The 11083-nt window shown below is 40.2% G+C and overlaps 1 long non-coding RNA gene across 1 annotated transcript; it reads left to right on the plus strand.

Moving 5' to 3' along the window:
* Positions 1-1625: 1625 nt before the first annotated feature.
* On the plus strand, positions 1626-9464 carry LOC147241182 (uncharacterized). Its single transcript, XR_015111190.1, has 5 exons — positions 1626-1767; positions 3345-3424; positions 6714-6822; positions 7793-7951; positions 9106-9464. It is a non-coding gene; the product is annotated as an uncharacterized LOC147241182 (long non-coding RNA).
* Positions 9465-11083: the final 1619 nt, after the last annotated feature.

An 11083-nucleotide genomic window follows, 5' to 3' on the forward strand; every position in this document is an offset into this window, starting at 1 on the left:
TGTGTGACTCCGTGTGTGACTGGTGAGCCAATTGCCTATCAGAGAACCTTGTGGGACACAGACAGACACCCAAATGAAGACTTTCCCTCCTCAATAAAACACGAGAGTACATCATTGTCAGTTACTCAGCCTTGTCACAACCACAATATCTGTACTGATAATTTATTTGTGATTTCATTTGAGTATCTGGCTCATCCCTAGGTGTAAGAACAATTTTTATAGGTGTCAAGGATGAATCACAAAGTCTGATAGCCAGAATAAAAGGGATGCACTGTCATCTGGTTGTACAACAGCCATATTATTTGCCAAATGGCAGCAGGATGAATGTTCTGGGATGGATGGGATAGATGTTCCCAAATGTTACAACTGGATTTAATCACTCACTGTGCTAATGTGCATCCACGGCAGTTTACATTGATAAGGGCTTGACACATGCCAGAAAGCCTCCAGATTCTCCTCCACTCACAGTGCTCTTTCTCTGTAAGCCCACAGAGGGGAGCAAATGCAACCTGGAGCACAAGAATGGTGGGTGGAATGGGTGTTCCCAGGCCAGTTGAGCGATATAATCCCTCTTGTGTGTCCTGGGTCACTTGTGAACAAGACCAAGATACTTTAACTCCTCCACCTGAGGAAGGACCTCCCCACTGACCTGGAGTGGGCAGGCCACCCTTTTCCAGCTGAGGACTGTGGCCTCAGACTTGGAAATGCTGATTCTCATCTAAGCCGCTTCACATTCAGCTGAAAACTGTGCGAACTGTTCCAGCAAGAGCTGGAGGTCATGGCTTGATGGAGCTAAGAGGACCACATCGTCCACAAAAAGCAGACACAACATCCTTCCGCCACCAAACTCGATCCCTCCACCACCCGGCTGCGCCAACAAAATCTGGCGGATGGTTTGGTAGAACGTTTTGGAGCAGACTGATGGTCTTTCCCCATGGCCTCACCGAACTCCTCCCATCCTCAGGTTTTTGCCTCGGCGACTGCCATGGCTGCACACTGCTTGGCCTGCCAGTACTGGTCGGCTGCCTCTGGAGAGACAGACCAGGCCCTGGAGACCTCCTTTTTCAGCCTGATGTCTCTGTGGCGAGTTAAGAAGGAGAATTACACCAATACTGCTCAATAATTTTGAGAGGACTCTACATTGTTGCACAACAACGCCACCCTGGGAATTTCACCCAGAGAGTTTTTAGTTAGGAGACAAGACACACAGGTAAGTTCTATTACTCAGCTGAAGACGTGGTTTGTGGTAACAAATCTAGGTATTTATTTTATTTTTTAAGTCAAGTTAAAAACAATAAGAATTTATCATTCGCACAAACACAAAGCAAAAAAAGAAAAGGGAAACTGATCAGGGCAGAGGCTACGTGGGAGATGAGTGAGTGTATCTGGGGAGTTCACCCAAATTAAAGAAATCAACATAAATCACCCACACACGCACACTTGGAAGTAACCGTCACCTCACTCTAAAAAAGAAAACTAAATTTTTTTGGTCCAACAATATTTTTTAAGTTAACTTAACATAAGTTGAGTTGTGTTGTAAACTAATAAACACATGTATGCCAACTATCTTTTACATGTTACTCGGCTAAAGTTGATATCACTTAATAATTTGAGTTAGCAAACCTCAAAACTGTGCATTTGAGGTCAGGACAACTTCTAGAAATCGCGAGAACAAGAACTTGGGGTCGCCAATGCTTATCTGCAGGGGCTCCATCGCCAAACCGTCTTGACCTTGTGCTGCGAAATCATTCAAGGTTTTCTCGCAAGGTGAGTGTTTTGCTTAATATGCTTAAAGTTTACATGTTAAATTATACTTTGTGTATAAATATATGTGTATATAATTTTTTTTTACATATTCATTGGCCTTTTAACATTCGGGTCCAGAGAAGTATAGATAAAAGAGTTTTTTCAACAAATAAATCATATATAAATTAAATGGGAAAGACTCGTTTAAATATGCCAGTAACTTAAACATTGTTAAATAGGTGGTTATTGTGGTGGTTGTTGTATGAGGGCTGTGTAGACCTCGTGTATGTCGTGTTAGCAAGGTGGCGTTAGCCTGTTAGCAACTCAAAACGTGTTACTATGTTAAAATTAAACGGCAAGAGTCATGAAGATATAACACTGGACCGGACCGGACTAAAGTTGTTCAAAACGTGACAGCAGAAAATATCCATCTGGTTAGCTACATTAGGACAGGAACACACTGGGCGCAAAGCCCCACATGCTGCACACTTGGGCCCACGTTCACAAACGTGCCCGGCCACACCATGCAGCGAAGCAGCCTTCAGTTTTGGTGTCTGAACAATTTTCTTCGAATCGGATGAATCCCACGTTAAAAACCCATCAAAACTGGATAAAAAACACATTAAGGTTTTAATATGTTAATTGTTTGTCAGCGAAGGTACATACAAAGGGGAGGTTGTGAGTTTTTATTAAGCACGAATTTTGTTTTATTTAGTCTCTTGCACGGAGTAGCAGAAAGATAAAATACTAAAGATGTAATACTAGGCTTAAATACACACAATGAAAAAAAAATCTATTATAGGCTATATATTGATAAACTAAAAACTAGGCGCCCCGCGGTCTGAACATACATGTACACTTGTTAGGAAAAAATAATATATATATAAAAACTGACGAGGCTGTTACTAAAAGAATGAGGATCAGCTCTGCAGCATGCTGGCAGAGAAATTCGTGCACGGTGCGAACAAGGAACAGGTGCGGCTCGTCACGGCGCTTCAGCGTCCACTGTGTTCCTAGCGTTAGCTCCGTTTGCTCTGTTGGCTCCGTTAGTGGGCTGCAGTCGAACCGGAGCTCATTATTAAACATAATGGGCATTGCTACTAATGACCGGTATATTGCGCACGTATGTCTTTGATAACTTTTAGTGTTACCCTACTTCATGTGTGACTCATTTTTGGAAGTCATGTTAACATGACATACTGCTCGTCTTGTTCCGGTTGGTCGTCACGGAAACATGACGCTCTGTCAGTGATGTTTGAACCGTTTGACCAGAGTGAAAACAAATGTGTGGGAGATGAAAAATAAAATCATGTATTTAATCAGTTTACTAACTCATACTATAATACAATACCAACAGAGAAACAATGTAAACATTACATTAAATGATAAATTGGTGGACTGACAAGTTTGCTGACTGAGGGTTACCTGTTTATTCTGTCAAGTAAATGGACTCTTTTTCTCGTTAGTTATCCTATGAGGTGCAAATTTTGTGATTTTGCCTGCACAAACCAACAAGGTCTCTTCAAGCACTATAGACTGAGGCACGGAGGAGGAGCTAACTGGCCCTGTATTTACAGTGACTGTGTGTGCACTTTCAGGACCCACGGTGCACTGAAAACCCATCTCACAAGATCACATTGCAGGACAAGGAGAAGGGAGGAGAAGTGGACATTTTTTTGTGAGTCTTGGGAATTTAGAGAAAATTGCAGTCAAAGCACATTTTTCATCCATCTTGCACATCATTTAAGAAATAGACAGACTGTGCATTGTCCTTTTTTACGGTGTGAGTTTGAATCTAACAATTTAAAAACATTCACTTCTCACAGAAGCAGAAAACACAAACATAAACAGGACATTAGAACTCGTGTTAGAGAAAATGTAACATGTGCCATTGAACCTGAAAATGTGAACCAGCTGGGTGATATCTGTGGTGGAAGTGAGACATCACAAACTGATGAAGATTCAAATGAAAGGGCTGAGGAAGAGTATATAGACACTGACACTATAGAACATAAAATTGCATCTCTTTTTTTGCGCATGCAATCTGTATTACATGTTTCAAAAAGTGCTTTGCAGACAATTGTTGAGGAATTGAACGACATCCTCCATTTCACTGAATGTCATTCTCTTCAAATAATCAGAGGTTCTAACTAAACATGGCGTTCAAGTAGATAATTGTGTTGTTACTGAAATTAATGATGCAATTGTAAAAAAAAAATCCACTTATTGTAAGTACTGAAGCAAAAGGTGCTCTTTCCACTAATTACAGGAGGAATATCTATTTCAATGAGCACTTCCCAGTGATTGCACCAACTGAATACACATATAAATGTACCCATACAAATAGTTTTGTTTATGTTCCACTTATTCAAGTGCTAGAGAGTTTATTGGGAGAGTCATATTTTACAGAGAAGTTGTAGTTGCAAAAGACAAATTTTTCTATTGGACTGTATATAGACGAATTTGAAGTATGTAACCCTTTGGGGACATCTAGAACAATACATAAAATTACTGCTGTTTACTGGATTTTGCTGAATTTACCAGCAAAGTTTCGCTCTGCTATGCCCTTAATACAACTGGCTCTTCTTGGAAAGAGTGTTGATGTAAAACAGTTTGGGTATGATGCATTTCTTCATCCACTGATAAAGGATATACAATTTCTGGAAACAAAAGGGGTGTTTGTGGAGGCACTAGATACATTTGTGAAGGGGACAGTATTTTGTGTGTCTGCAGATAATCTTGGGGCACATAGCCTAGCAGGACTCCAGGAATCATTCAACGTTGATTATTTTTGCAGATTTTGTTGTATTAATCGGGACCAAATTAATACTGTTGAGGCAAGGCATTGTCAACTAAGAACTGTGGAACAGCACAATACCTTTGTGCAGGAACTTGAATCTGGTGATAAACAAACAGTGAATGGTGTGAAACAGGACTGTGTACTTCATTTGTCCCATTTCCATCCTGTTACTGGGTTTCCCCCAGATATTTTACATGATTTCTTTGAAAGGTGTTATCCCAGTTGAATTATGTTTGTGTCTTAAAGATTTGGTAAGAAAAGGTTTCATTACATTTGATGGGCTTAATAGCCGCATAAAACTGTTTCCATATAAACATTCTGATGAGGTTGACAAGCCCAAACAAATAACAAAAGCCAGCTTTGGAAAGCGAAGAATCAGTGGCAACGGACACGAAAACTGGACACTGTTACGTTTGCTTCCTCTTTTGATTGGGAGCAGTATTCCAGAAAAGGAGCCCTCATGGGAAATATTAATGGACCTCAAAGAGATTGTGGAGATTAATGTCTCTACTAATTTCAGAGGAAATACTGTGCTATCTGGAGACTAAAATATATGACCATCGCAACTTGCTTCTTAACACTTTTCCTGACTTCAAGTGTTTGCCAAAACATCACTATATTGAACACTATGTACACCTTATATGTTGCTTTGGACCTCTAGTGGACTTGTGGACTATGCGCTTTGAGTCCAAGCACAACTTCTTTAAAAAAGTGGTGCATGATGTTCTCAATTTCAAGAACATCCTTCTTACGCTCTGTACTAAACATCAACAAATGATGGCATATTACCTTGATGGCAAAAGTCTGTTAAAACCAAAACTGTACACAGCCAGTGTTGACAAGGTTAACACAGCATCATTGGAGGAAAAACTCAGGGTTGAAATTCAAAACAAGTTTCCACAGCAAGATACCATATCCCTTACCGAAGATGTTCATTTACATGGAACCCACTATGCAAAAGGCATGATTGTTTCTGCCGGGCAATGCAGTGGACTGCCTGAGTTTTACAAACTCCTGAACATTGTCATCTACTTTGAGAAAGTGTTTTTTTGTAACCACAAAGCTCTCCTCCTGGTTTATGGAACACTACAGGTCTTACGAAGTTATTGACACTGGCTGTCTGGATGTCAAAATCCTGGATCCGGAGGACTTGAATGATTACCATCCCTTAACAGTATACCAAGTCGCTGGAAAGTTGATGGTAACCCCAAGGGCGTGTCTACTGCATTGATTGTAATGGTATGTACTATAGATGTGTATAATCCAAGAATTATTGTTCGACCATGCTTGTGTATTAAATATCTTTCTTTGTCTTTACAGGCTTTGTTGCTACGTGTAAACATAAAGCCCAAACTCATTAGGAAAATTCAACTGACTAAACGCCCTGAATCTGTGGAGCAACTACTTGATGTGCTACGGGAAAAACTTGAACTAGATGGCGATTTCTCTGTACAATATGAGGATCCAGACTTTGAGAATGCTCTGTGCAACTTAATTGACATGGTCGAGTTGCCTGCAGATAAGGCTGTCTTACACATTGTTTGGAATCGTGATGATGAATCTCAAACATCAAGTCAAGCAGACATCTCTTCTCTTGATACAGCCAGTATCAGTTCCCCTAACTCTTCCCACAGCACATCCTCCATTATTCAAAGCATCTTAAGAAGTGCTTCAGAGTGGCCTTCTCCTTTTCCAGTTCCTTCATTTGCATATGATGTTGAGTTAAAGCTGCGTAAGAGAAATGAGAACTTTCAAAAAACTGGAAAAGGTCTGAGTCCAACAAGAGATGTAAAAATGGAAATACTAGACAAACTGGCACAAGAAATGTTTGCTCTGAAAGCTTATCCTGATAAAAGTCAATTGAATCAGTTGAACTTGTCTGCAAACATCCATGCCTCAAGGAGCCTGGTGTGGAACAGGATATGATGGCTGGACAACAAGTATCAAGTACAAGCTTGGAAATTACAGAGCAAAGCTCCGACAGGCTGGTTGTCATGAGGTTAGTGTAAACAGTAAAAGAGGGCGGTCTGAAGATCCTGATGAAGGTGGCTTTTCCTTGAAAAAAACCAAAGCGAGGCAAAGTCAATCATTTGCCCGATCATCCAGAAAACTTTGACACTCTGATAAGTTCCATGTCTTTCCTCTTCTTTTTTGTTTCATCTTCCAGTCAGAAGATGGAACTCACATTTTCCCTCCGGAGAAAGGAGATTATTGAGGTGCAGCCCATGGTCACGGAAATCAACGAGAGATGGCCTGCCCTGTTTCTACAGGAACAGGTAAGTGTGTGTGGAAAAAGTTCCTAACTATTGCTTATACCAGTGGTTCCCAAACTGGGGGGTGGGCGCCAAATGATCTCCTGATACCATAGATACACACTTTAGTCTGCTGCAATACTCGCCGCCACCACTGGGGGCGGTATTGCGCCTTCACTGGGTTTAAAACAAACGAGGAACAAGCAACATCTGCAGAAACCACAGAAGAAGTAGTCGTCTAGTGATGAAAAGCAAAGTTGGAGGTTTATGAAAGGCGGGAATTAAAAATTAGACGGTGAGTTAATTTTAACGCCACAACAACGGAGAAGAAAAAGGTAAAAGCTAGAAAGTGTTAGGAGGTAAATCTGTCCCTGAAGAAGAAGAGACCACAGTGTGTGTGAAAATATTAACGCAGAAAGTTTAAAGCCCAATAAATGAAAAGACACTTAGAAACCTCCAACATGTGAACAAGCACCTTGATTTTATATAAATAAACTAAAAACTGTCATCTCCAGCAGAGTCACTTTGTCCAAACTACATCTGTCCCTGTGAAAGCAGCATTCAGAGTCGCCCAGTGAATAAAAAATACAGAAAAAATACAAATATTCTACTTGAAATTTAAAAAAAGTGAAAAGTAAAAGTCCCCAATACAACAATAACTTGAGTAAAAGAGTGAAAGTAGCTCACGTTAAACAATTAAAGTGCAAGTTGGAAAACGAACAATAAAAACTGAAAATGTAAAGCGATATGTACATTTTTTTGAAAGGGGGGGCGCACAATGTTCATATATGGCCAAGGGGGGGCTCGACAAAAAAAGTTTGGGAACCACTGGCTTATACAATGAGTAATTCAGTGGATAACACCATGGCATCCTTGCCAACAAAAGCACTCAGAAACTAGCTACTTAACATTTAAGAGAAAATGTATCTAAATTGATTTGGTTTCAGTTGTGTTTTTTTCTGTTGTTTTTTTCTTTTTCCTTCATGCTCCACAGATTTGTAGCGAGTTCTACCGAGCGACAACAAAAGACCTGTTGTGGACATTTAGAGCAGCGCTAGACGAGTACTGTCCTCGACTGCTCAAACTCTATTGTGCCAGGAAAGGGGCCTGTGGACAAAAGATGGAGAGCCTGTTGGATGTTCTTGATGAACAGGTGAATTAATTTAAAAAGCATGATTTATTTTTGATTATGGTTCAGAGTTACCTGAGCCCTTATGAAAAGCTCAAAGAGGAACCATTTGAGCCAGTTTGGAAAAGTGGAGAGAGTATCTTCAGCCCAGGGTGAGAGCTGGTTCCAAAAGAGAGAGAGGGGCTTAGACTTAGGCTTGAACTCAAATATTAATTAGGCTTTTGTGGTTGAGGTTTCTTTGGCGAATTAAATGAAAGCTTAACAGTGATTTTGAATCATTTTATGAATTGTCATTGTTCTATGTAGTTGTAACAGAACCATGTCAACTTTGATTTTCATTTCATATTTTAGTAACAAATAAATCTTAGCTTCACCAAGCCTGTAAATATTCTCATTTGCTTCGCTGCGCTGTTTTTAACCAAATATCCTATGTCTTTTCTTTGTCTGATTTCCAGACATCTAACATCACCATGCATCGCAGTAGAGCATGTGTAGAAGGTCTCCTTCACACACACTCCTGGTCGTTTGTGTGTGACGTAGTCTGCAGGTGTTGAAAACTGCCACAAGAACAGGATGTGGCATTTAACAAGTGCCAGCTCAATGCTAACTTTGAATAGAAAATGCCATTAACTTGAAAGATATTAGCATTGTGATGGTGGTGATGTTAAACTAGACTTTAACTTTATTTAAATGAACAAAGTGAACATAAACATGTGCTTTGTACTTCCAGCCATATGTTTCCTATCTGCTCTGTGGAAATGAACCATAGACGGCTGTCTGTGCTGCTACAGTCTGTTACTGACCAACTACAGCAAGCTGGAAGCACAAACTTAATTCCACACTAGGTGGCAGTAAAGAGCAGCACAGTAATGTTGATGCAGAAATATGTTGCAGGGATGACCGTGTGACTGAATCATGTGACTGCCTGTTGTGATGTCATGCAAAAGATGGTTAAATTGAGTATTTATGATGAGCTCTAGAGGAGATTTTGAACATATTGCAATATATTGTGTATAGGGATATTGTCTGCAAATATTGAAATATTATTTTTTGCCCATATCGCAACCCCTAGTCCTTATACACATACACAAATTGAAAATTACACCCTGATGTGGGTGTTTAAAGTGTTATCTTGACAATGTTTATATTAAATTTGACTGAAATTCTGCTTTTAACAGGACACAGATCCAGAAGACACAACAACAAAAGGGGTCTAAATGAGAGTGCTCACTGTGTTGACTGATGACGGTGCACCGGCCTCGCTGCAAACAGTCAATAGCATTGCTGTGGTGTTGGAGGAGACCATAGTCCTTGAAGACATTCCTGACCTTCCCACTGCCTTCGTCTACCTCTTTGGCTTGCTTTATGCGCTGAACATAGAGTTCCCGAGAGATCTCAGATATACTTTTGACACAGCGCAGCACATCTTTATGAAGCTTACACCATCTTGTTCCCAGCGTGTGCGGAGCCTGAAAACAAAGCTCTTGCAGTAAGAAGCCTGACAACAAGACCTCACAATGTCTAAATAAACATGTTTTACTGAACTAGTATTTGTATCTGTGTATCATTGGCATAATAGAAAGGTTTCAGTTGCCGTAACTTCTCATGTTTTATAAGCGCAACTCAAAATTTGGAGTTTTGATGCATGTGAAAGGTATGTTATCTGAAACAAAAATAATTAGTTGAGACTGCTAAATTGTAAGTGTTTAAAAAATTCTAAATTTGAAGTTATCTCAAAGTTAATTTATAAGTTATCTCAACAAATGATAATTTGTTGTCTCAAATGTATGTAGTTTTCTTCAAAACTCGAGATTTTTAGTTGGGACTCAAAACGCAAAAATCTATTGCAGCCAGTTACCTAGAATTTTTGAGTTTTCATAGCCCTTTATTTTTTACGGTGCAGGGGGACACAGCACACCAAAGGAGGGGACACCACCGGCCTCTGACACTGAAATAAGAACACAATTAAAAAGTTACACTCAAACCAAATACAAAATAATTCAATTGGTGGGAAAGTTAAATCAAAACAACACACACAAAGAATTGAAATATTTTAAATATTCAAATACTGCCCAAAGAAATCAAAGCAAAATACCTAATTCAAAGAAAACTAACAATTCCAAAATATGATTTAACAAAAAAGGTAAACAGAAAAAAAGAAAATTTAACCTAATCAGAAGAAACCAAAAGAAAATATTAATTAATCCTATGAATCCAAATTAAACAAATTAACTCAAGAAACCCAAGAAAAGAAATAGAAAGGAATAAAAAGAACAAAATTAACCCAAATTAAATTCACACCCAAGCGTCACTCATACGATTAAATCCTTGTAACTCAGCTCCGTCCAGGTGTGTGTAGCCCTGCATCTGTTGTCGAAGCGGCAGAGTGGGTAACTGCAGCAAAGAGTCTGAAGTTAAAAAAAGGCAAACCACTTTAAAATTGTCAGTAGAGAGCCGCAGCCAAACAAAGGGCCCAACGCAGCACCGAGCAGCCGAAGCAGCAAGGCTGCGTTTCCCCAAGCCACAGTCAGGCAGATAACACCGTAGACCAGCTGGAGTCGGAGCAAGACAAAGCAGCAGGGTCCCATATGTGGTTGTCCCTTTGCCGAAGTGTATCAGCACGCACACACACGCTCATCCAAGAGGGAAGGCGCCAGATGTCAGCGTTTCCACTGCCAAACAGAGTGCAGGGAAGCAGCACAGAGCAGCACGCACGCACAGCGGCACGCACAGCGGCACACACAGCGGATGTGGAATCAAGCCACTTCCTCACGGAAATGTTGCGAAACAGGAAGGGCGAGGGAGGGGCCGTCTTAAATGTGGGCACCTGTTCACTGATAGGCCGACATGCCATCAAGGTGCGTTCAAAAGACCCTGTGTGCTATGCATGCCGCCACATCTCCAACAGTTCAGCTCCTCTCTTCACCTGAGTGTCCAGAACATCCATCCACTGGCTTTGTGGCTTTGGTTCTTGCCCTGTACGTTTGTGATGAAGTGAGTTCAATTTTAATTGTTTATTTTCAATTGAATGCGACTCATGCTGCTGATACTGACAGCTGTTGAAGAATGGATCTAAATAATAATTATTAAATCACTACAAAATAAATCCCAAACTAATTATCTGTGTTATGATCGTGAGTATGTGTAACGTGATCA

The sequence above is a fragment of the Aulostomus chinensis genome, chromosome 22 (genome assembly GCF_037954235.1).
Source record: "Aulostomus chinensis isolate RoL2024-O1b breed Wild chromosome 22, RoL_Achi_v1.0, whole genome shotgun sequence".
NCBI classification, from domain to species: domain Eukaryota; kingdom Metazoa; phylum Chordata; class Actinopteri; order Syngnathiformes; family Aulostomidae; genus Aulostomus; species Aulostomus chinensis.